The sequence below is a fragment of the Dermacentor albipictus genome, chromosome 10 (assembly GCF_038994185.2).
Source record: "Dermacentor albipictus isolate Rhodes 1998 colony chromosome 10, USDA_Dalb.pri_finalv2, whole genome shotgun sequence".
Classification (NCBI taxonomy): domain Eukaryota; kingdom Metazoa; phylum Arthropoda; class Arachnida; order Ixodida; family Ixodidae; genus Dermacentor; species Dermacentor albipictus.
The window spans coordinates 51,953,937-51,976,685 of record NC_091830.1 but is presented as its reverse complement, the minus strand read 5'-3'; the positions used below and the strand labels follow the sequence as shown (position 1 = coordinate 51,976,685).

Below are 22,749 nucleotides of genomic sequence, written 5' to 3'. Positions count from 1 at the left end.
AGAATCGTGTAGTTAGAGCATCGTAATTATTAACGGACACGATTTATTGAACGTTTGCAAACGCTGCGCGAACTGCGTCGATTGGTCAATGGCCTTTTCAGCTGCCTCGCAGGTTCATCCGATCTGTATATACGATGTCGCTGAGAGAATCGTAGTTAGAGAATCGTGTAGTTAGAGCATCGTAATTAATAACGGACACGATTTATTGAACGTTTGCAAACGCTGCGCGAACTGCGTCGATTGGTCAATGGCCTTTTCAGCTGCCTCGCAGGTTCATCCTATCTGCATATACGATGTCGCTGAGAGAATCGTAGTTAGAGCATCGTATAGTTAGAGCATCGTAATTATTAACGGACACGATTTATTGAACGTTTGCAAACGCTGCGCGAACTGCGTCGATTGGTCAATGGCCTTTTCAGCTGCCTCGCAAGTTCATCCTATCTGCATATACGATGTCGCTGAGAGAATCGTAGTTAGAGCATCGTATAGTTAGAGCATCGTAATTATTAACGGACACGATTTATTGAACGTTTGCAAACGCTGCGCGAACTGCGTCGATTGGTCAATGGCCTTTTCAGCTGCCTCGCAGGTTCATCCTATCTGCATATACGATGTCGCTGAGAGAATCGTAGTTAGAGCATCGTATAGTTAGAGCATCGTAATTATTAACGGACACGATTTATTGAACGTTTGCAAACGCTGCGCGAACTGCGTCGATTGGTCAATGGCCTTTTCAGCTGCCTCGCAAGTTCATCCTATCTGCATATACGATGTCGCTGAGAGAATCGTAGTTAGAGCATCGTATAGTTAGAGCATCGTAATTATTAACGGACACGATTTATTGAACGTTTGCAAACGCTGCGCGAACTGCGTCGATTGGTCAATGGCCTTTTCAGCTGCCTCGCAGGTTCATCCGATCTGTATATACGATGTCGCTGAGAGAATCGTAGTTAGAGAATCGTATAGTTAGAGCATCGTAATTAATAACGGACACGATTTATTGAACGTTTGCAAACGCTGCGCGAACTGCGTCGATTGGTCAATGGCCTTTTCAGCTGCCTCACAGGTTCATTCGATCTGCGTACGATGTGGCTTAGGCTCACGGCTCTGCGCATTGAACCGTTCTGCAAGAAATTATAGCGCAGTGACACCAGAACTGAAAGAAGAAAGAAATGTGGGCAGCTTGCATATAGTAGTGCAAGGCTGGGTCACAGCGGAGCTTGTTGTAATCACTTACTTCTCATGCAAGGTGCAACGTCTGTGCTTATTCGCCACAACGTTCGCAGCTTCGATCGCACACAATTTTTACGTTTATGCACTACGCACTGTAAAATAACGTACACCCCTAAAAAGTAAATAAGGGTGCGAATCGGCGTATAACTCATGCTCTCATACGCGCGAGAAGGGTGTAAGCTCTCAAAGCTAAGCCTAAATGCGAACACAATCTCGCGGATGCATAGTGCGAGGCGTCTATGCAGTGGTGTTACGAGGGCGAAGGCGGTGTGTTGATGCCTGAGGCGGGAAGAACGGCGGACAGCTGCGGGCATAGAGAATAGCGACACACATTTAGCCAAATGCCATAGCAATTCTTGTACCTCTGGCGTGTCACAGTGGCACGTGTCCATTCTGCAAGTCTGCCCAGTTGGGGTATTCCGTAAGTCCACCTAGTGGGCGTGTCCATTTTCTTCTGGCGTTGAAGCCCTGATTGGCTGTGCTCGGCTGCGCGTCTGCCGCAGAGAGGCGCCGCAGCCAATCAGCACTTGAGGAGCGGACGAATTGGACACGTCCACTCAGTTGCGTAGCAACAGGGGGGGCCGGGGGGTCGTGGGCCCCGGGTGCAAGGGGCCAGTGAGGGAGGGGGGGTGTCATATACGTCTGAAGACACCCCTCTTACCACAGGCTACACCCAGCGAGGGGAGAGGTGACAGAAGACCTAAGGGCCCCGGGTGCCACATGACCTACCTACGCCACTGCGTCCACTAGGTGCACTCTTGCGGAACTCCTCCCCAGGAATGGGCACACGCGGAGTTACACATGTCGAATGGCTAAGTCAAATGAGGTCAAGTAAATCGGATAAGCAGTTGAGAATAGTGAGCTGCTTTATTAACACATCAGTGTGCTTTAGAGATGCCTGTGAGCCGCCATTATATGGGCAGGTTTTATGAAGCAATCGTTTGTTTGTTTGTTACTCAAAACAGGTGGCGCTGATTCTTACTGTGGTCCGTATATTGTCGGTCAGCGCTCAAGGATTGTATAAGCCCGTTCGCTCAGTACTCGTTTGGCGCACGGATAATCTTCGTATATATATATATATATATATACAGTAAACGCTCGTTAATTCGAACCGCAAGGGGAAGCCACTTCAGTTCGAATTAACGAAAGTTCGAACTAACGTAAGTGAAGGGAGGGCAACAGTACACTGCGATTTGGAAGCAGTAGGGCATGTCAGAAATTTGGCGTGTCAGAAAGTGATGGCGTGTGCCCGCGGCACACGCCATCTTCAAGTCGAATCTCTGGGTCCAACTGTGCCACACCGCCGATGTCCACCGAAACGAACGTTAGCCGAGGCTTAACACCATCACAATGAATCGCGACGGCCGATACCTCCTACGCTGAAAAGAGAGGTGGACAACCGATGAAGACTGCCGAGACAAAGACGCTGAACATGTGAAAGTGGCGAAAGCCCTGATTTGTTGGTTCTTGATTGCAAGCGCAGCTGCGACGTACTTGATTCGCTGTGTGTTGGAGCTTGCAGTGCCATCTCCGCACAACATTAGCAGCTGTACAAGATTTGCAAAGCCTCCGAGATTCGCAACGGGCAAGAAGTCTCGGAGGTTACGTAGAACGGGGAGGCGGCAGCCGCCGCTGCCTTCTGGCTGACCCCGCGTCGGTTAGATTTTTGTCCGATTTTGCCTTCTCTCGCCGTTCTCTCCGTTTCGGAGGAATACAGCCTTGTGTGTAGGCAGTAGGCGCGTTTCTCTGGCCGTGAGGGAACCTTCTGGCGTTCGAATTAACGGACTTTTTTATACATAGACTTCTGTGGAGCTTGGCCGGACCAAATCGTACAGTTCGAATTAACCATAAATTCGAAATATTGAAGTTCGAATTAACGAGCTCTCACTGTATATATATATATATATATATATATATATATATATATATATATATATATATATATATATATATATATATATATATATATATATATATATATATATATGTTGTTCCGTGAAAGCACAGTAGGGAAACTATTTACAGGGTGTACTTACAAGCGTGGCACAAACTTGACCAGCTTGGAACGTCGTAAGGCCGGTCGTCGTCATCAGATGAGCAGTATCCGCTTATGGGCGCGTTCCACTAAATCCAAGGGTCGACATTTCGTCTTCGAGCAGCACCACTGTAGCATCCACTGCTCGCGCCTTCGTCGTCGTCTTCTTCCACGTACAGCTGGCACCGATGCGCCGCTCATCGTGCCAGCGTTCCCGCACTGTCCCTCCCTGGTGGTGGTGGTGGTCAACTTTATTGAAAAGGGGAAAGTGAAAGGGGGAGGTGGCTAAGGGATCCGGCTCAAGTAAGGCCCTGGGCCTGCTTGGCCTTCTCCGCCCAGTCTACCAGTTCAAGCTGTCAGTCGACGTCCCCGGAACTGAGCCAGGCTGTCCAGTCAGTCTCGCTGCTGACGGGGGGATGAGAAAACGGGAGTGAGGTATACATTCCCACATTATGTGTGTGAGTGTCCCTGTTTGTGAACAGAGCCTACGTAGGTCGCTTTCCTTGCCCCCCTGTGATTTGTTAATGTACTTTTGGTGTGCGTATGTGTTTGTCTGGAGTCGCATAAACGCGACTGCTTGCGTTTTATCTTCGAAGGCGCTGCCGGCGCTGGCCCAGTACTAGTCGGTGTGGTGATTTCGACCTCAAATTCTTTGCCTCAGCATATCCCGAAATGAAAGCACATGCCCAGCTGCACTCGAATTTCGCATTAGGTGCGGTATCGTGATCGTCGGGCATTCTTCGCCTATTCCATTTACCGGAAATCATTGAGCAGGCGTTATATCCGCCCGAACGATCACTCTGGTATCCGGCGCCCGAGTTTGCAGAACGTGTTACCCAGCAACCCTCCGCGTCGCGATGAGGTCCCCAGATTATGCGAGTTTTACACCGCGAGCCACTGGCTCGAAAAGCGATTCGTGCACTAGTGCGGTACTTGAAGTGCACGGGATTAACAGACCGTTTATGGTGTCCTTGTGCATGGTGTCCCTCCTACACGTACTCAGTGGTTACTCTCTCCCTTTCATCCTCTTTCTATTCCCCTTTCCCCCACCCCCAGTGTAGGGTAGCAAACCGGATGCTGTTCTGGTTGACCTCCTTGCCTTTCCTACCCTTGTTTTCTCTCTCTCTCTCTCTCTCTCTCTCTACACCGCGAGCCAATTAAGGGGGCGCCGTCTAAGCGGGGCAGCACGACAACTGCGACGCCGACGGCGCAATGCGCCTCGACCGTCCACGTAATTGCCGCCGGAATGATATCGTGCGCTACTTCCTTGAGAGCGTCTGCGCGCCTTGGGGACAACCGTGAGCCGACTAAACACGTGCACAGTCGCGTGCAATATTGACTGCAACACCGTTTCCGCCGTCGGAAGAAGTGCGCTTCACTACACTGCACGGCTGCTCCGGCGTGCGACACATTGCAGACCGACACAGAACATTCTTGCGTGGTATTTGGTGGACCAATAGTTCGTTTGTCAGAGACTCTTTGAAATCGTATATGTTCTTCTTTTCTTGTTTTCTTTTGTTATGCGGAAACTGCAGAGAAAAATACTAGCAAGGGAGCAAACATTACAGCACAGGAAGTGCTAGGAGTTATATATAAGGAGGCGCGCGTCCGGTCTGCTACCCTACGCATGAGAGAGCTATAGGCAAACAGAAAGCGTCGCTTTAAGCATGTTCGTAGACATAAACCAGTTCGAGCAACTTAAACGTAAAAGACAGCGAAGCTACATGCAAGCCACTTCTTCGCGCCCTTCGGTAGTACTTGGGAGATTCGTACTTGGCGTTGCCCGAAATCTGCTGAAGACTTTGCAAGCGCCTTCACTGTACTAGGCGGGAATTCCTTCGTCGAACCCTGCAGCCATTTCGAACGTCCCCACCGCTCTTTGACCGTCCACCCGGCCTGTCGCTACCCGCCGTGGTTGCTCAGTGGCTATGGTGTTGGGCTGCTGAGCACGAGGTCGCGGGATCGAATCCCGGCCACGGCGGCCGCATTTCGATGGGGGCGAAATGCGAAAACACCCGTGTGCTTAGATTTAGGTGCACGTTAAAGAACCCCAGGTGGTCTAAATTTCTGGAGTCCTCCACTACGGTGTGCCTCATAGTCAGAAAGTGGTTTTGGCACGTAAAACCCCAAATATCATTATTATTATTATTATTGGCCTGTCGCTCTCGAGCGAGGGCAGTATATATATACCTGTCCATTCGGCGAGCTTTATTTCTGGTTATACGTGACTGCTTCTTCCAATTCGTCCGACGCTTGTCTTCCGCAAAGGTCAAGGTGACAATTCGACGGAGGACGAGCGCGTCAGCTTCATCCGTGACCTTGGTCGCCATATACGTCTTGACTTTGGTACGAGTAACGAGTGCTGCGAATTTGACGTCGCTGTGCAGTGCGCCTGACGCGCGGATTCGCCGGCTGCTGTGCGGGGACGACGCGCTGACGCTGCAGCGCTAATTAGCTGCGTCGCGGCAGTTTACTAATGACGTGCGGGGGGCAGCTTTATTAGCGGGAAGTGTGACAAATATCAAGTCGGCCATTGTCTCGCGCTGGAGGCTTCGCACTTCGCGCAAGTTTTCGATGGCACATTGGCGCAGTTCCTGTCCTCATCGCCGTACTGTGTGACGTAGGATTGTACGGTGACACTGCGTAACACTAGGAACGCCTTTGCGGGCTGCGTGACAGTGCCCACAGAAACAGTTCGCGTGTACGTGCGTGTGTGTTTAGGTTGTTTCTCATTTTTTTCATCCTTCTCTCCCACCTATCGCATCCCCTTGCCCCTCCCCCAGTACAGGGTAGCCAACCGGAGTTCATCTCCGGTTAACCTCCCTGTTTTTCCTTTGCCTCTCTCTCTCTCTCTCTCTCTCTCTCATCACCGTGCCGGGACGCGCCGCCGATTCTCGTAAATAAAATTATGGGGTTTTACGTGCCAAAACCACCTTCTGATTATGAGGCACGTCGTAGTGGAGGACTCCAGAAATTTCGACCGCCTGGGTCCAGATTATCGGGGGGGGGGGGGGGCTTGATATTTTAGTCCGGCGACTTAATGTCGCCACCGAAATGAGCCAATCCGAGTGCAGAATCTTTGGGTCTAATTAAGATGTAGTAATACCAAACGAATACGTACGTGCACCTAATACTAAGTACACGGGTGTTTTCTCATTTCGCCCCCATCGAAATGCGACCTCCGTGGCCGGGATTCGATCCCGCGACCTCGTGCTCAGCAGCCTAACACGATAGCGACTGAGCAACCACGGCGGGTGATTCTCGTAAAGGAATCCGGATGAACGGCGGGGCGCGTAGGTTGGGCTCCTTATTTACGTATTCGTTTCGTATTACTACAGTTTAATTAGACCCAAGGATTCTGCACTCGGACTGGCTCATTCCGGTGGCGACTTTAATTCGCCGGACGAAAATATCAGCCCCCCCCCCCCCCCCCCAACCAATAATCTGGCCAGGCCAGATCGGCGATCGGCGTCAACCTTTCTGATGCCGTCACAAACTTCGTCGCTCTGCCCGCGCACGCCATGCAGGCTCAACAGGAAGCCCACTCCGTGCAGGAGCAAGTTAAACGTCCGAGTTCGCATCAGGACCCTCTGTCCTACTGCACGAGAAGTCTCCAATTTTTAATACCGCCCTCTTGCCTAGGCGAGTCGATTAGAAAGTCTGGAGACTTTCTAACATCATCATCATCATCATCAACCTGGTTACGCCCACTGCAGGGCAAAGGCCTCTCCCATATTTCTCCAACAACCCCGGTCATGTACTAATTGTGGCCATGCCGTCCCTGCAAACTTCTTAATCTCATCCGCCCACCTAACTTTCTGCCGTCCCCTGCTGCGCTTCCCTTCCCTTGGAATCCAGTCCGTAACCCTTAATGACCATCGGTTATCTTCCCTCCTCATTACATGTCCTGCCCATGCCCATTTCTTTTTCTTGATTTCAACTAAGATGTCATTAACTCGCGTTTGTTCCCTCACCCAATCTGCTCTTTTCTTATCCCTTAACGTTACACCTATCATTCGTCTTTCCATAGCTCGTTGCGTCGTCCTCAATTTGAGTAGAACCCTTTTCGTAAGTCTCCAGGTTTCTGCCCCGTAGGTGAGTACTGGTAAGACACAGCTGTTATAGACTTTTCTCTTGAGGGATAATGGCAACCTGCTGTTCATGATCTGAGAATGCCTGCCAAACGCACCCCAGCCCAATCTTATTCTTCTGATTATTTCCGTCTCATGATCCGGATCCGCAGTCACTACCTGCCCTAAGACCTTCTAACAGCAAATCACAATCGTCGAATCCGTTGCGATACCACGCCCAGGCTATCGCAACGCTCCTCCGGAGCCCGGTGGTATGGGATATGCGGCAGGATAGCAACCTGAGAATCCAAGATCGCCGTCGTTGTTCGGCATCATTTGATGTTGCCCTCCCCTCATCATTAGTTCGGGCTGTCAGGTAGTGATGGGGCAATTGGCCTTTTGTGGACTCGTTAACAGTCGGTGTCCGCGCTGCGTTGGCGTCTGTATAGGCGCTGATGGAGAGGTGGATGTCTAATTGGGCCGTTTTATTTTTCGTTTTTTTCTTCATTGTGTAGCGCTTTTTACTTGCAGTTTTTCGTGTCTGTGCGTTTTCTTTAAGATTGGTCTATCACGCAGTTAACAAACTTTTTATTTCTATAGTTAACTATTATCACTGTTATCGACAAGTTATTGCTGCATTAGTATTTATTATTTGTTTGTGGTTTTTATGTTGCCATGCGAAAAAGTGTTTCTGTTTCTTCTATTTTGTACTCCGGGGAGCTGGGAACTAGTCAAGCTGACTTGTCAGCTTTTTTTCCCGCACTCCCCCACTTCATGAGTGAAATAAAGATTATTATTATTATTATTATTATTATTATTATTATTACTTCGGGGAAAATGTCTAATTAACGCTTTTGTGAGTTGAGACGTAACAGGTCACTTACGCTGTAGCGTCAATTCAAACCCAGGTAGGACAGGTTCAAGTTGCAGTTAGGTGATGATTTATGATGACTGCGATTTATTGGCATTTCCTTTTAAACGGGGCAGGGACATATACTCACCTAGACTGCTTGATTTAATCAAGTATCCTATACGTATTTTTTATTCTAGCATTTTTGCATACATCTAATAATTTTATTACTTCGTGATAACTTCTTTGTCGGTCTTCTACCGCTACCTATGCCATGCGTGTAACGGATTCGGCCCTGTCAATCTCCTCCCTGCTTTTTTCCATCAATACTCTGGTGCATCTCTATGTGCATCTCTACTGGACTCCGCCGAAGAGAGGCGACTCTGCTTTATCGCTTATGGCTAGGGGTGGCTTTCACGAAATCGTACTCATTTCGCATTGGAATGGCCGAAAACGCTCTCTGCAATGCCTGCCTTTGCGAGGAGACGCTGGAACACATTCTGTGCGACTGTCCTGAATGTAATGTTCAGCGACAGTCCCTGGCATCCGTTCTAGCGCACCTCGACGCTAGACCATTGTCCCTCGACACGATTTTCACATGCCGCCGACAGAAGACATCGTAGTTGAGGGCGACGAAGTGACTACTTCGGTTTTTTAAAGGGACCCTGAAACGATTTTGGCGATTTTCTACAAACGTAGTAAGTCGTTAGAGTAGGTCTTTCTGATCATTAATTGACACATCTAAGTGCTCTACGTAAAGCGTGTAATTTATTATAAGGTTTTAAAAATGCACATCGCTGTCGATCGCAGCGCACTGCTCGGCGGAATTTTAAGCCGCCCCTACCCATATGATGCAAATAACCCATATGACGTCACATGGGCGAGCTATCTGATTGGCTGACCAGGGCGCGTGGTCGATAATTTTTCCAACTTTATGGTGAACAAATGATGCTCGTAATAGTTGGAATGTTAGTTACTTTGTTTTTGTAAAATGAAAATAACTTAAAGAGAATACACAAGAATAGTTTTTTAGTACACTTGAGCACTTCCGGCACACAGCAAGTGTCGTCTGCTTGTGTTACAACGCGCGCAGTCTTTGACGAGAGCTCCGTCGTCAGTGTCGATCAGTCTTTTCGTGAGCACGATGAATCACCCTTGTTGCGTTGTGGGCTGCAGACGTAGCGACTGGAAAGATGTGAAGTTGCGAAATCGTGTCTCTCTGCAAGGCAGCATACGAGCGAACTGGCTGCTGCGCATCGGACTGCGGCTATCCGATAGGCGCCAGGATTTGCGCGTTTGTGGCCGTTACTTTACAGCGGAAGATTACTAACGCAATTGCGTTTCGCAAGTCCGGTATTAGGGCAAACACAAGCGCAAGGGGACAGGGTCTGGCCGCTCGACTGCGCCGGGATGAGCCATGAGATGAGCAGAAAGGTAAATGTGAATGGTCTGCACGGTGCAGCCACCTGGTGGCACCGAGCTCAACCATACACAGTAGCAGCAACGAAGTGCATTCTTCTTTGCTGCTGGTGTGTATTTTTCGCAGGAGTGTAATCATCAACACGTTGTTCTTATAAATGTTTAAAATGTTTTACACTTGGTTAAAGCAATATTAGCGCTTCGTTTGACTGGTTAAGCGCTGCGCCAACAAGTGTCTGGACAGTGCAGACCGATCAGGCTGCTCACGTACGTCTACTCTGAAGTTCCTTCATCAGCTTGAGTTTATGCCTCCAGTCATTTGCCGAAATGACCAGCTTGCCTGTGGTTACCGGAATACCGGCCACCTTCGGCGCTACGACAGAATGCTCGCAACGCACGCTGCTTCGATGGCTCTCGGTCGACGGCCAAGCGGCCAGTGGAGAGGTCTCGCGCGGGAGGAGGCGTGCTCCAATAAGCGGAAGTGGACGATGTGATGTCGCATCGTGACGCAGGACCACTGAAGGCGGAGCTTAGCGCCGCTCGCTCGGCGAGCGAGTTGAGGAGGAAAGGCATGGCTAGGGAGGAGGGTAACTTCTGATCGCTTGTAACTCCATTAATACGTAACGCTTCACTTAAATTGTGGTGCGAATGTTCTACTTAAGCTGTACCCTATGCGCCTACAAAATTTGTCCGAACCGTTTCAGGGGCCCTTTAAAGAGACGGGATTGGACAAGCGGCTGTGACAGTGGTATCACGTACCATGCCAGATTGATGGACTCTAACGGGCGATGTGTGTGTGCTGTGCTATGTGCTCTCTCTCTCTCTTCCCCATCTCTCATCGCCCCCGTCCCTCTCCCATGTGTAGGGTAGCAAACCGGTTAAGCTAAACTGGTTAACCTCCTTGCCTTTCCTCCTCCACTTTTTCCTTCGTTCCTTCCTAAAATTTCACTTGCTCATCTCGACTGCTGACCGGTTGAAGCTTCCGTCCACTTGAAGTCCAAGCGCTGCTGGAAGGTGCACGTTACCTACGGGTGTCACTGGGTGAATCCTTTCGCATTCTACGTATTAGGATGCGCTGAGTGGTCTCCGGATGACGTCAGCCAACGCACGATCGCCTTGGCTACGGTGAGGCAGTGTGTGCCTTCGGAATTCGGTGAGGTGCGTGTCTGTTTACGTGCCGGGTGCGACGCGGCGTCACTTTAATTCCGGCTGCAAGGTTCTACTTTGGTCTTTAGATTTGTCCTGTTGCTCTCCTTTCCTCTTTCCTTTTTCCTCCCCTCCATCCTATCTTCCATTTCTGTGTTGCTGTCACCTCCCTTCAGAAGAGTAGGCAGGCGTTGTGCCCCTTCCGGTGGCAGTTGCCAGCCTGCTCCTCGCTTTCCCTTTCCTGTTACCTGTGTATATGTGTTCAAAACAAATAATAATAATAATAATAATAATAATAATAATAATAATAATAATAATAGTAAAATGTGTCGTGCCGCGTTTTGCAACAATACATGGGTATGTGAAGCAGCCCCCGGTGCTTCATCATCTCCCGAGGCTCGACATCGGGGAGGAACGACTAGCCGTGTCTCGCCTTCCGTTTATGTGCATACGGCGTTTGACGCACGCCAACGGACAGTTCGCCATTAAGGAGCCCACATACACAGCTTCGTTGGTCATCCACCTTCACGGAGTGGAATGGCACTGAATTCTTATTCAGAATTACGCAGTGATAGAACAAGCGGTACTAAATATCTTCATTGCCACGAAATATGCGTCATTAATAGGACGATTTCTCCAGTAAAGCCGAACCTTTCTACGCCTACCCTTTCTCTGGTTTGGGGGGTTTCGCGCGTCTTCGTGGTTGGTCTTTCACCAAGTGCAAAGTGCAACCTTCTGTTGGACTAACTCCGAAGAGAGATAGAGAGGGGTAAAAAAACCTCTTTTTTTCTCGATATTTCGGCGACGTCTTGTCCGAATCTTCGGTCACTGTCTCAAGAATCGGCCCGCTCTATAGTCGGCGGGCTGACCCTGGTTACCGCGTCATATAGCAAAGGGAGCCAATCCCGGAAACAATGGTCTTGGGATTGGCCGGAGACAATCCCGGAGACGAACGAGGTGGCGTTGTCGCGTCTTGGCCGTGCAGAATGTAATCCGCTGCAAAGTAATCATATAACCGCTTCACCAAAGCTTCGCTTCTGATTCCTACATTTGGCTTGGATCTGCAGAATGCTTTTTTTTCTTAAATGTTGGCGAGTAACGTTTTTAGATACATTCTTGAAGGTCATTCAGAACTTTAAATACAACCTAAAGTGCGAAGTTAACATTTCCAGCTCGGGAATAAGAAACTATATCACAATTCGGGAAACTGTTCCTAATTAGGCGACGGTTCATCATCATCATCGACATCATCATCAGCCTATTTTATGTCCACTGCAGGACGAAGGCCTCTCCCTGCGATCCCCAATTACCCCCGTCCTGCGCCAACCGATTTCAACTAGCACCCGCGAATTTCCTAATTTCATCGCACCACCTAGTCTTCTGCCTTCCTCTACTGCGCTTCCCTTCTCTTGGTACCCATTCCGCAGCCCTAATGGTCCAACGGTTATCTACCCTACGCATTACATGGCCTGCCCAGCGCCATTTTTTTTCTCTTAATGTCGATTAGAATATCGGCTATACCCGTTTGCTCTCTAATCCAAACCGCCCTCTTTCTGTCTCTCAAGGTAATTCCTAGCATTCTTCGTTCCGTCGCTCTTTGTCCGGTCCTTGTTCTCAAGCTTCTTTGTCAGTCTCCAAGTCTCTGCCCCATATGTCAACACCGGTAAAACGCACTGATTATACGCCTTCCTTTTCGATGATAATGGTAAGCTTCCGGCCAGGAACTGACAATGTCTGCCGTATGCGATCCAACCTATTTTTATTCATTTGATTTTCTTCTCATGATCAGGGTTCCCTGTGAGTAATTGACCTAGATAAACGTACTCCTTCACACACTCTAGAGGCTGACCGGCGATCCTGAACTCTTGCTCCTTTGCCCTGTTATTCATCATTATATTTGTCTACTGCATATTAATCTGCAACAAACTTCGCACGAACTGATTTCGCACTTGTTAAATGAGAGCCTTCCGGCGCGTCCCACGTACTTGAACTGACGTAACTGGTGTTTTCCCAGTTAGGTCAGTTACGTCAGTTACGTCAGGGGTAGTTGGAGAAGTATGGGAGAGGCCTTTGCCCTGCAGTGGGCGTAACTAAGCTGATGATGATGATGATTATGATGATGATGATGATGATGATGAACTGGTGTTTGCACCCCGAGCTTAAACTCTGGATATGCGATCTAGCTACATGCCAACGGATAAATCCATTTACTCGGCAACAACGCTGCACTGATGTTAACGAGGTCTGTTTCATTTAAGGTGAAAAAAATGAAAACCTAATGACCCTAGGAAGCGAATTTTCGTCTAGACCCTTTTTTTACACACACACACACACACACACACACACACACACACACACACACACACACACACACACACACACACACACACACACACACACACACACACACACACACACACACACACACACACACACACACACACACACACACACACACACACACACAAAGAAAATGGTAGAGAACGCAAAATTTAGTAAAACGCAAGTATCAAGTTTACAACTTCGCACTTGCAAAAAGAACTTTTGCAAAAGAAACAGAGAGAAACCCCTAGTAAACACTAACAATGTAACGTAACCTGTCCCCAATTTATGAAATTTGTCGGCTTTAGATGGTCTAACAGGTACACTTTACAAATTATACCATGTAGTTCCGCATTTGTGAACATTGCTCTTCAATTTTTTTTTCTAAACGTATTGCATTTCGGATTTTTTTCTATAAAATTGCAGACCCGCAAATTAATTTTTTTTTCGCTTTCAAAAGTAACTTGAATTCTGCCACAAACGCAATAAATTTAATTCAAATCGGTCCGGCTGTATAGTTCTCATAAGATCATTTCTGCGTTTCTTTTTTTTTACGTGTCTTTGAGATGATCAATCTGAGTCGACCAGATTAACGAGGACGCGCGTGATCAGCCCAGACGCTCTACGTCGCCGATGGTTCACGCGGAGACAGCCGCGTCAGGTTGCTGACGTTCTTCCACAGAGAGCATGATCGTTAACTCCGCATTGGCACCTGCAAAATATGCGCGTCATCGCAGGCGCGGTCCAATTGTCCTTCCTTGTCGTATCTGTCGGGCGTCCCCCCCTGCGCATTTCCGGCCGCGCACAGGCGCCTGCTTGTCATTTAAAGGAAGCCAGTTCCGCTTCCGGTGCGTCTGGGCACAGCTCTAGCTGTACTGCAGCTTGGCGGTTTCTTCGTTGTAGCTCGCCGGAGGTTGTGTCGCCTGTACGGACTTTCGGGTCCGGAGAGACAACGTGAGTACGAATTTGTTTTGAAAAAGGAAGCCGGGCTACACGATTTTAGAGTCTTTTGTGTGTGCGTTAAAATTAATTAGATTATGGGGTTTTACGTGCCGAAACCACTTTCTGATTACGAGGCGCGCCGTGGTGGAGGACTCGGAAAATTTCGACCACCTGCGGTTTTTTAATGTGTACCTAAGTCTAAGCACACGGGTGTTTTCGCATTTCGCCCCCATCGAAATGCGGCCGCCGTGGCCGGGATTCGATCCCGCGACCTCGTCCTCAGCAGCCAAACACCATAGCCACTGAGCAACGACGGCGGTGCGTGTGTGTGTGTGTGTGTGTGTGTGTGTGTGTGTGTGTGTGTGTGTGTGTGTGTGTGTGTGTGTGTGTGTGTGTGTGTGTGTGTGTGTGTGTGTGTGTGTGTGCGTGCGTGCGTGCGTGCGTGTGTGTGTGTGTGTGTGTGTGTGTGTGTGTGTGTGTGTGTGTGTGTGTGTGTGTGTGTGTGTGAGAGAGAGAGAGAGAGAGAGAGAGAGAGAGAACGTTATGCATGCTCGCATGTTCATACAACACGAGCGTACGAAATATGCACGTGCCAACTTTGATTGGTGGCGTAGGCCGGGTTCCATTTAATTTCTACTTATTGTTGCTTTCGCAATACGTATTTCCGGTACATAAAGAGCGATACTTTCTAGTTCAGCGCCGCGGTTTTGCTAGTCGCTTGTCTCTAAAGTAATCTCTGGGTAAATCTGAGTATGCAAAAAACGCTCGTGCACTTGGATATATACGCACTTTACAGAAGCGCAGGTGGGCCAGAATTAATCGGGAGTTCACCGCTATGGAGCACTTCGTTACCCTATCTTGGTTTTTCGTGTAAAGCTTCAAAATTACTATTTTTTTTAAATGCAACAAATATTATAGAGTGTTCCAACACTGGCCCTTGGGCCAAAAAAAAGAAAGAAAAATCATTATTGGACAATTTGACAGTTTTTTTTTGTTATTTTGTCGGCGCTCCAATCTTGAACTGCTGTGTGGACAGCTTCTCAAAATTTTCGCCCAGTGGCGCCAGATCAACAAACACGTGGGCGCGCCCTCTATACGGCAATGCAGTTCGACAGCAGTGCACCGCGCATTAGTTGTTATGGTTAGAAAGCACGGGCGTTAACGTCCAATGACTATGGTATTACAGTGCTTCCGTTAGCTTGAGTAACAGCCACGGGAACAACGAAGAATAAAGACTAAAGGAAAAAAACTACTAGTGAGCAACGCATCACGCGTCTCAGAGCAACTCTCCGTTAAAGACATACCAGCCCTTGCTTTACATATATGTATATATATATATATATATATATATATATATATATATATATATATATAGCTAGCTGCTACGGGCTCGCTGCCCTGGTCGTTTTGACGTCTTTTGGTGCCGTCGCTGGAATCCAGAAATCCCCGTCCTGTGTGCTTCTAACGCTGTGTATTCCGCTTTTCGCGCCGCTCAATAATAAGTACGAATCCTTTTGCAACTCGTCCATCTTCCCACCTCACTGCCGTAAATCCTTTACGGGAACACATGAGAAAGAAAGGTAAATTCTCATTGTGCTGCGAGGGTTCGAACTACATGCGAACCAATGGATTGGCACTCGACGATTGTACCTCTCAGCCACCACGCATACCGATGTTACCACGGCTGCGGAGGTCTATACTGGAGAGTGCGATCGTGCCAGCGGCTGCCGTCATCGGCTGCAACGGCCGCTCGACATACGGGTCTAAGGACCCGTACGGCTTCCGGGTTTGCTCACCGACGTAGCCGACAAGGAAATTTATTGACCCGTAGGCACGCTTACAACTGTGGTATGAACGAAACGTACAGCCCCGCTGAATCTAGCGATCAAGAGAAGCATCGGCGGTTACTCCGAGTAGCAGGACTGCGTTAAAATCTAAGCCTAGACATTTTCAACGCTTTCCCTCTGTACATAACGCCAATTTTACAAGTGGAGGTTGCCGTATAATTATACGAGATATTTTGCGTATTGGTTTTAACGTCTAATGCGTGTGTCTTTTATCTCAACGCTTTCAAAATAGACTTTTCGCACAGCGGAAGAATATGAAACTGCGCTTTGTGTTCCGGCGCAGCGGACTGGTAAGGCCCGTTGCCGGAAGTTTCTTGGGGCCGCTCTCTCGCTGCTGTTATCACGCGAGAGCTGGCGTACGCTTCCGTGCGCCTTTGCAGCCTGGAGCGTCGCGAGCTCCCCAAGTTTCGGAAGCCTTCTCACAATTTTTCTGCGTGCAATGACGCTAATTGAACGCGTCTGCTATACTGTCGTGCCATTCTCGATCAATTTCATCCGATGCGTACCGCGGGGGGGGACGAGGGGAGATGATCTGAGCCGACGATGATGGGATGAAATGTCGCACTAATAGGGCACCCCAGAGCGATTTGTCGAGAGCCTTCTTTTTCTTGCGTTCGGTTTATTTTTTGTTCTTACTCGTGTTTACTGAATGGTAATGCACGTCGCCTTATTTTCCTCGAGGTTAGCGTGAAGCCTCTAAGAGGCAGCTATATAGCTGGGGCCGAACTCCCGTGCGGCCTATTCAAATACACGTAAAACGCAAAAGAAAAACGCATTCCTGCCATAACCCCTGGTCTGATTTGAATGAAATGTGTTGCATTTGAGAGATAAAGTTAGATTCTAGTGATTGTTGGAAGCGGAATTTTGACTTAGGGCCTGAATTTCGGTAGAAGAACTTTAAATAATTTGTAAGTTCGAAAGAAAATAGACGCACGACGTTTATAAATTAATAGCTCTGCATCAAAAACAGAAATCGCGGTTCTGTAAACGGCATCCATTAGATCATTCAAGGCGGACTAATTTATATGTCAATTCATATCTTACGTGAACTCGTTACATTGTGTACAAGGGTTCTCCAAAAGCTGTATTTCCGTGTTACTGAATTTGTTACATTCATATGTAATCTCAAGTAGTCTCAAGTTCTAATTCATATGTAATGTATCAATTTTGTCCGCTTTATAATGTACTATTAGATGCAGTTCACATAATTGGGATATCATTTTCCTTGCTGAGTCACGGAGTTGTAAACTGGATAGTTTCGTTTTCTTAAAATTATTGATTTTCGCCAATATTTAATAAAACATTGACAACCTCAATCGACCATTGCTAACTAACATTCAATAGTCTTTAAGATTTTCCTTTAAATGCAACAAAGCCCGTCAAATTTGGTGCAGTGGTTGCCGAGAAAAACGAATTCTCTTTCTACATGTATTTAGATAGGAGCACCCTTGCTAAGGCTTCCTCTAAGTGTTGAAGGCCGAAAATAAATTCGATAAAAGCCGGACGAATCCGGCAGTAAGAAGCTAAAGTCTTGTTTTAGTACAGGACTCAATTGCCACCAACGAACACGACTCGCACTTACCCGCCGCGATGGCTTAGCAGCTGTGAGGTGGCGCCGGTGAGTACGAGGTCACGGGATCGAATCCCGCCTGCGGCTGCCGCATTTCGAAGGGGGCGAAATGAAAAACAAAAAAGAAAAGAATGTCCGTGTCCCGTACATTGGGGGCACTTTCACGATCCCCTGTTTAACCCTTTCGCTGTCGGGCCTTTCTGACCGTGACGCACCCCCAGTGTCGGCTTGGTTTCAGGGAACGAGCATAACAGGGAATGAACATAGCAATTTATTTTTGATTATGATTGGTATACAAATAACATAGTCAATGTAATATACGCATTTCAGTGTTCTGCAGCTGTTGTTAGTAAACATCATCATCATCATCAGCCTGACTATAAAATCCCTTCAACATCCGAATCCGACGATGCGGAACCCTCTTCCTCGCATGCGACTTGTCCGAGTCCGAATCCGAGCTCGGCTCGTATTCTGAATCGGAATTGAGCCACCGCTCCAATGAGCAGACGAAGGTCCCGCGCGCTGAGCCATCCGAAAGTAACCGCGCGCAGGGAGGATGCGCTTTCAGTCGCCCGCACAACGGAGATAAATGGGACGTTGCGTGATCAAGATGACATAGAGAGATGGAAAAATGCTAAACAAAGTTCGAAGGGCTTTACGTTTACTGCTGCAAGTCGAAAGCGAGGGTGCGGCGAGAGAGCGAAAGCAGCAACGAATCGCTCTTTTCGCAGAGGCAACGGCACGTGCGCCTGAACTTGACGCGCCGTAGCAGGCACACCAACAGAAGAAAAATAAAAACCTTCAAACCAGCGGCGACGGCAGAGCAACCTTGAACCCATAACCACACGCGCGCGACGCATGATACAGCGAACACGGAGCCACCGTGCCACTCAGCAAAGAGAAAGTGGGGAGTGGCCGTCGCGCCGTACTCTTCAATACATGGAGTAACACAGGTCGGGGCGAATATACGAACTTGTAGAAAGAGTCAACAGATTGCGTGGCCAATCCAGAAGCGCCAGCTTTGCGCTCTGGCGCGAAATTTTGAACGCACGATAGAGAACGTACCGGTACGTCAGTGACACTTTTGGGGGGGAAGCGCGATGACGTACCGGTACGTACGTGACAGCGAAAGGGTTAAGCGAGTGGCAGCCCGAAGGTGAATTTGCTCGCTGCTGCAGGCCATCTATCTTGAAAGAGATCGTATCACGTGACGGACGGACGGACAGACAGAACAGAACAGAAATGCCTACGCATTTAAAAAGTAGCCGATGTTCGTTTTCTCGCTTAGAAATAATCTGTTCTCGCTAAGAATGGTGAACTCGTTACCACAAGAGCCTAATCTTTCAATCTAGCTCAACTTAATATTTCCCTTTTGTGTCCCTTTAACAGAGCTCTTGCACTAGGAACGCTTGAACACCGACTTGGGTAATAAGGTCCTTCAAGAAAGCTCACGTGAGCAGCCTTGTTGGCTCATCAGGGGCCATGACCGCATGATCTGCAGAGCTCGAGGTTGAGGGTTCGGTGCCGGTCGCGGCGGCCACCTTTCGATGGGGGGGGGGGGGGGAATGCAATAGCGCTCGTATGCTTTAGTAGTGAACATGTTTAGGCGCGCGTTAAAGAGCCCCAGGTAGTCAGAATCAATCCGGAGGCCAAAACTACGGCCTGCCTCGTGGTTTTGGTACGTGAAATCGCGAAGCCTTTTTTCTTGAGTTCACGTGCCTCGTCTTATGGCTTCACTGTTCATGACGCGTGAGCGCTGGCGCTCTGTTTCTGAAAACGCGAGTGCAACGCACTTCGCCTTCCACGACCCGACCCCGACAACTACGTCCCTTTCCAGCGATCTGCAGATACTGTGACAAGCACTCTGCCACAGTATATAGGCTGCGGCCTCGAACGTTAACTCTGCGCATTTCGGGAGCTTATCTCAGCCGGGAACGCGCTACAACACTCGCTGGAGGCCGCTGGTTTCCCCTTTCTTTGCTTAATAAGCGTTTGAAACAACGCTAGCTGGTTAAAAATTAAATTATGGGGTTTTCCGTGCCAAAACCACTTTTTGATTACGAGGCACGCCTTAGTGGGGACACCGGAAGCTTCGACCACCGGGGTTTCTATAATGTGTACCTAAATATAAGTACACGGGTGTTTTTCGCCCCCATCGAAATGCGGCCGCCGCGGCCGGGATTCGACCCCGCGACCTCGTGCTGAGCAGCCCAACACCATAGCCACTGAGCGACCACGGCGGGCAACGCCAGCTGGTTGTCACGCGTCATTCAGACGCTTCCGGGGACGGCTCACTTTTCTGTTTGTTTTCCCAATCCATCCTCGACGGTAGTACAGGCGTAGTATAGGGAAACGTGCTGACAGCAGACCGGAGGAGAACACGCCTTCTCACAGTCTGCACATCAAATGCGCTATGCTCTAAGAAAATAAAAAGAAAAGGAAGAAAAATAAAGAAATGGGGTGGGGGAGGGACGTGTAGAAGAAGTAGTAAACGTAGTAAAAAAAAAGCGTTAACAGAAAATCGCACGAGGCATGAACGCGGAGGTCGCGCGCCCACAGCAATATCGCCGAGCGAATTTACTGCGCCGACCAAGAAAGCGTACGAACTTTTTTTTTCTTTTTTTTTTCTGTCGGAGAGAGAAGTGGTTCTTTTGGGAGGGTTCGCACTATCATCCCGCAGCTCTCGGGAGAGGGAGGGAGAGAGGGAGGGAGCACACACTCGCTTCGCGGTGCCTTCAAAGGGATGCACTCCCCCTCACTCCCATTAATCGCCACCACGCATGCACTCACCAACTGTGAGACCACTTCGTTTGCGCACAAAGTACACTCTCCGCGCGTATGCTCATCACCACTTTTTTACGACTGGATGAAAGTAAACGCGCTCCGTGGAGCTTTTTGATGCTAGCGAAGAGCGGCGGCTACGGCAAAAAACGCCAGGCGACGTGCCGCACGTTGTCTTCTCCGAACGCTTGTTATAACGGCGCCCCTCCGCAATGAACGAAGGAATTAAAGGACCTGGGTGTGCGGCTGTCTACGCGTCCGTGGCGTGCCGTGAGTCTATAGCTTGGCGTGCCGTAGTCTGAAAAGTCGAGAGAGAGAGAAAGGGAGAGAGAGAGAGATAAATAACTTTATTTACGTCATCTTAAAGGGAAAGGGGCTGCGAGAAGAATGCGAGCGAGGTTATCCTACTCCCAGTAGGCCTCCTCTACCACCTCAGCCCACCTCAGGAGAGCTTCCTGAAGTTCGGGGTTGTAGCTGCGCCTGGCAGCCTCTCACCAGCTCCCTACTACTTAAAGCTCTACAAAGGTTAGGGAGAGGGGAGTGGTTCTTGCATCGCCACATAATGTGGCTTACGTCCGCTCTGCTAGCAGGACAAAACTTCCAGGCTGAGGAAGATGTGTTAAGTTTATCATTTGGAAACGAAAAGCTCCCTCTTAGCGAACGGATATTCTCAGTTTCGTGCGAAAGTTACTCTAATTGCGCAAAGGTGGAAAAAAAAATAGTAATAAATAACGTTCGCCCATGTCCTGAATACGGGCTTACAAGTGACCGAGGTTTCTTGCTTCCGAGTCGAATTTTTTGCCCCTTTGCGCGCCGCGGGAGTTTGTTTTCTCTCTCCAAATTGGCATGGCTATTTCTCCATTTGAGCGTGGAAATTCCCGACACGCGAAGCAAGTATAAGCTGCCTGGAAGGACACAGTCTTTGCACCGCGATGCTAAGTGTAACGCGGTAAAAAACAACGACCGACATGAGAGCGAGCACGCACGGTGCTAACTTCGAAAGGTTCCCATCAAGAAACTCGTAGACACACAAACACACACACACACAGACGTGCGTGCGCGTGTGTGTGTGTGTGTGTGTGTGTGTGTGTGTGTGTGTGTGTGTGTGTGTGTGTGTGTGTGTGTGTGTGTGTGTGTGTGTGTGTGTGTGTTAATACGAAGAAAGCGGTGATACGAAGGCGAGAGCTCGAAGTCGCACCCCTTGCGTGCGGTGTCGACCGATTTTGCATCGGCCTCGGCAAACGTATACGTATTGCGCAAAAAATAGCGCATTCCGAGCCCTCCGCAGACACGTACACCCGGTTCGTGGCTGAGCTTTCCTTCGTAGGCGGGCCTGGTCTGAGATATCGAGATCAGCGAAGCGTGCTGGGCATAATTCCAACCACGCTCTTCGGTTCTGATGTGCTTGGAATTAACCGAAATTCCGAAAGACATAGTTTGGACTCGCTCAACGCTGGGATCGCGTAAAAAGATATTGACATTTTGGACGCGGACCGACCGACCGACCGACCGACTGACTCACTGATTGACTGACTGACGATGTTTAAGCAGAGTGTGTTTCAGCCTGTCTGTATATCAGACGTACTGCAGACGTAGTCGATAGATACTTTTTGTTTGCCCTTGAACTTGTTTACCTTTACGGATTACTGGGTTATCGCCGTCGCGGATTGCAGTGGAAAGGCTGGTAGCGACATCTTGCGATGCCTCATCCAACTGCAACGCGTTTGAGGAGTGTTCTCGTCGAGTGACATCACAAAAACGCAGTGTGTCAACGATTGTGCCGCCACCGACGCTTTGCACCAGCGCTTAAATAGAATAATAAACCGCACTGTAACTCAACATTACAGTTCGCATGAAGGAAATGCTGGTAATACAAATCACTCTGAGTTGAATGGAAACGCTTATTTGCGAAGTCCACCGACTGCCTGAACAATGTGATTAGGTGGGTCAGAATAGTATATGTATTGCGGATCCAAATGAAACATTTGGTATTGTGTTGCATGCATTGTGGTTACCGCAAATGGCTGGTCACGGGTTTATTAATTAACTTGGTTTGCTCTCTGTTTAAACGTAATCTGTCACTAGCATCGTTGTTAGTAGTCGGTATTCTGCGAAGTCTGATACCTCTACGGACAAAGTTAATGGAGTTTTAGTTTGTCCGCAAACTTCCTATCGTTTGCGGATTAACGGTTATTGGAGCCGTGGATGGCCGTGTAACTAGGCTGGTAGCGACATCTTGTGCCGTTTCTTTTAACTACAATGCGCTTGAAAAAATGTTTGTTTCGAGTCGTTGTTCTTGCCGAAGGAAAACTATAAATGTATTGCACGTTAATGATTATCTCGCTGCCAACGCCCTACAGCAACAGCCGAACCGCGTATGTAAGTCATCGCGGTGTTAGCTTTGCGTGCTTTCTGGTTAAGCGCTGCGTCGCCAGATGTCGCTAGCAGCGTTGTTGCTGCTTTATAGCTTTCCGGGAGCCCGGTAGTCGGCAAACGGCAATACATTTACGGCGTGCTAAAACTCTCTAGTCTCT

General features: G+C 48.7%; 1 protein-coding gene across 6 annotated transcripts in view; it reads left to right on the top strand.

Annotated features, from left to right (window-relative positions):
• The window catches only part of Pld (Phospholipase D), a 170,937-nt gene that overhangs the window by 65,494 nt on the left and 82,694 nt on the right, over nt 1–22,749 (top strand). Inside the window, exon 1 of one of the 6 annotated variants that reach the window (XM_065439353.2) lies at nt 13,918–14,029. The exons of the other annotated variants lie outside the window; for them this stretch is intronic. The gene's annotated coding sequence lies outside the window, so the exon portion shown is untranslated. Of the gene's footprint in view, nt 1–13,917; nt 14,030–22,749 lie in introns of those variants that run through there. 6 annotated transcript variants of the gene reach the window in all.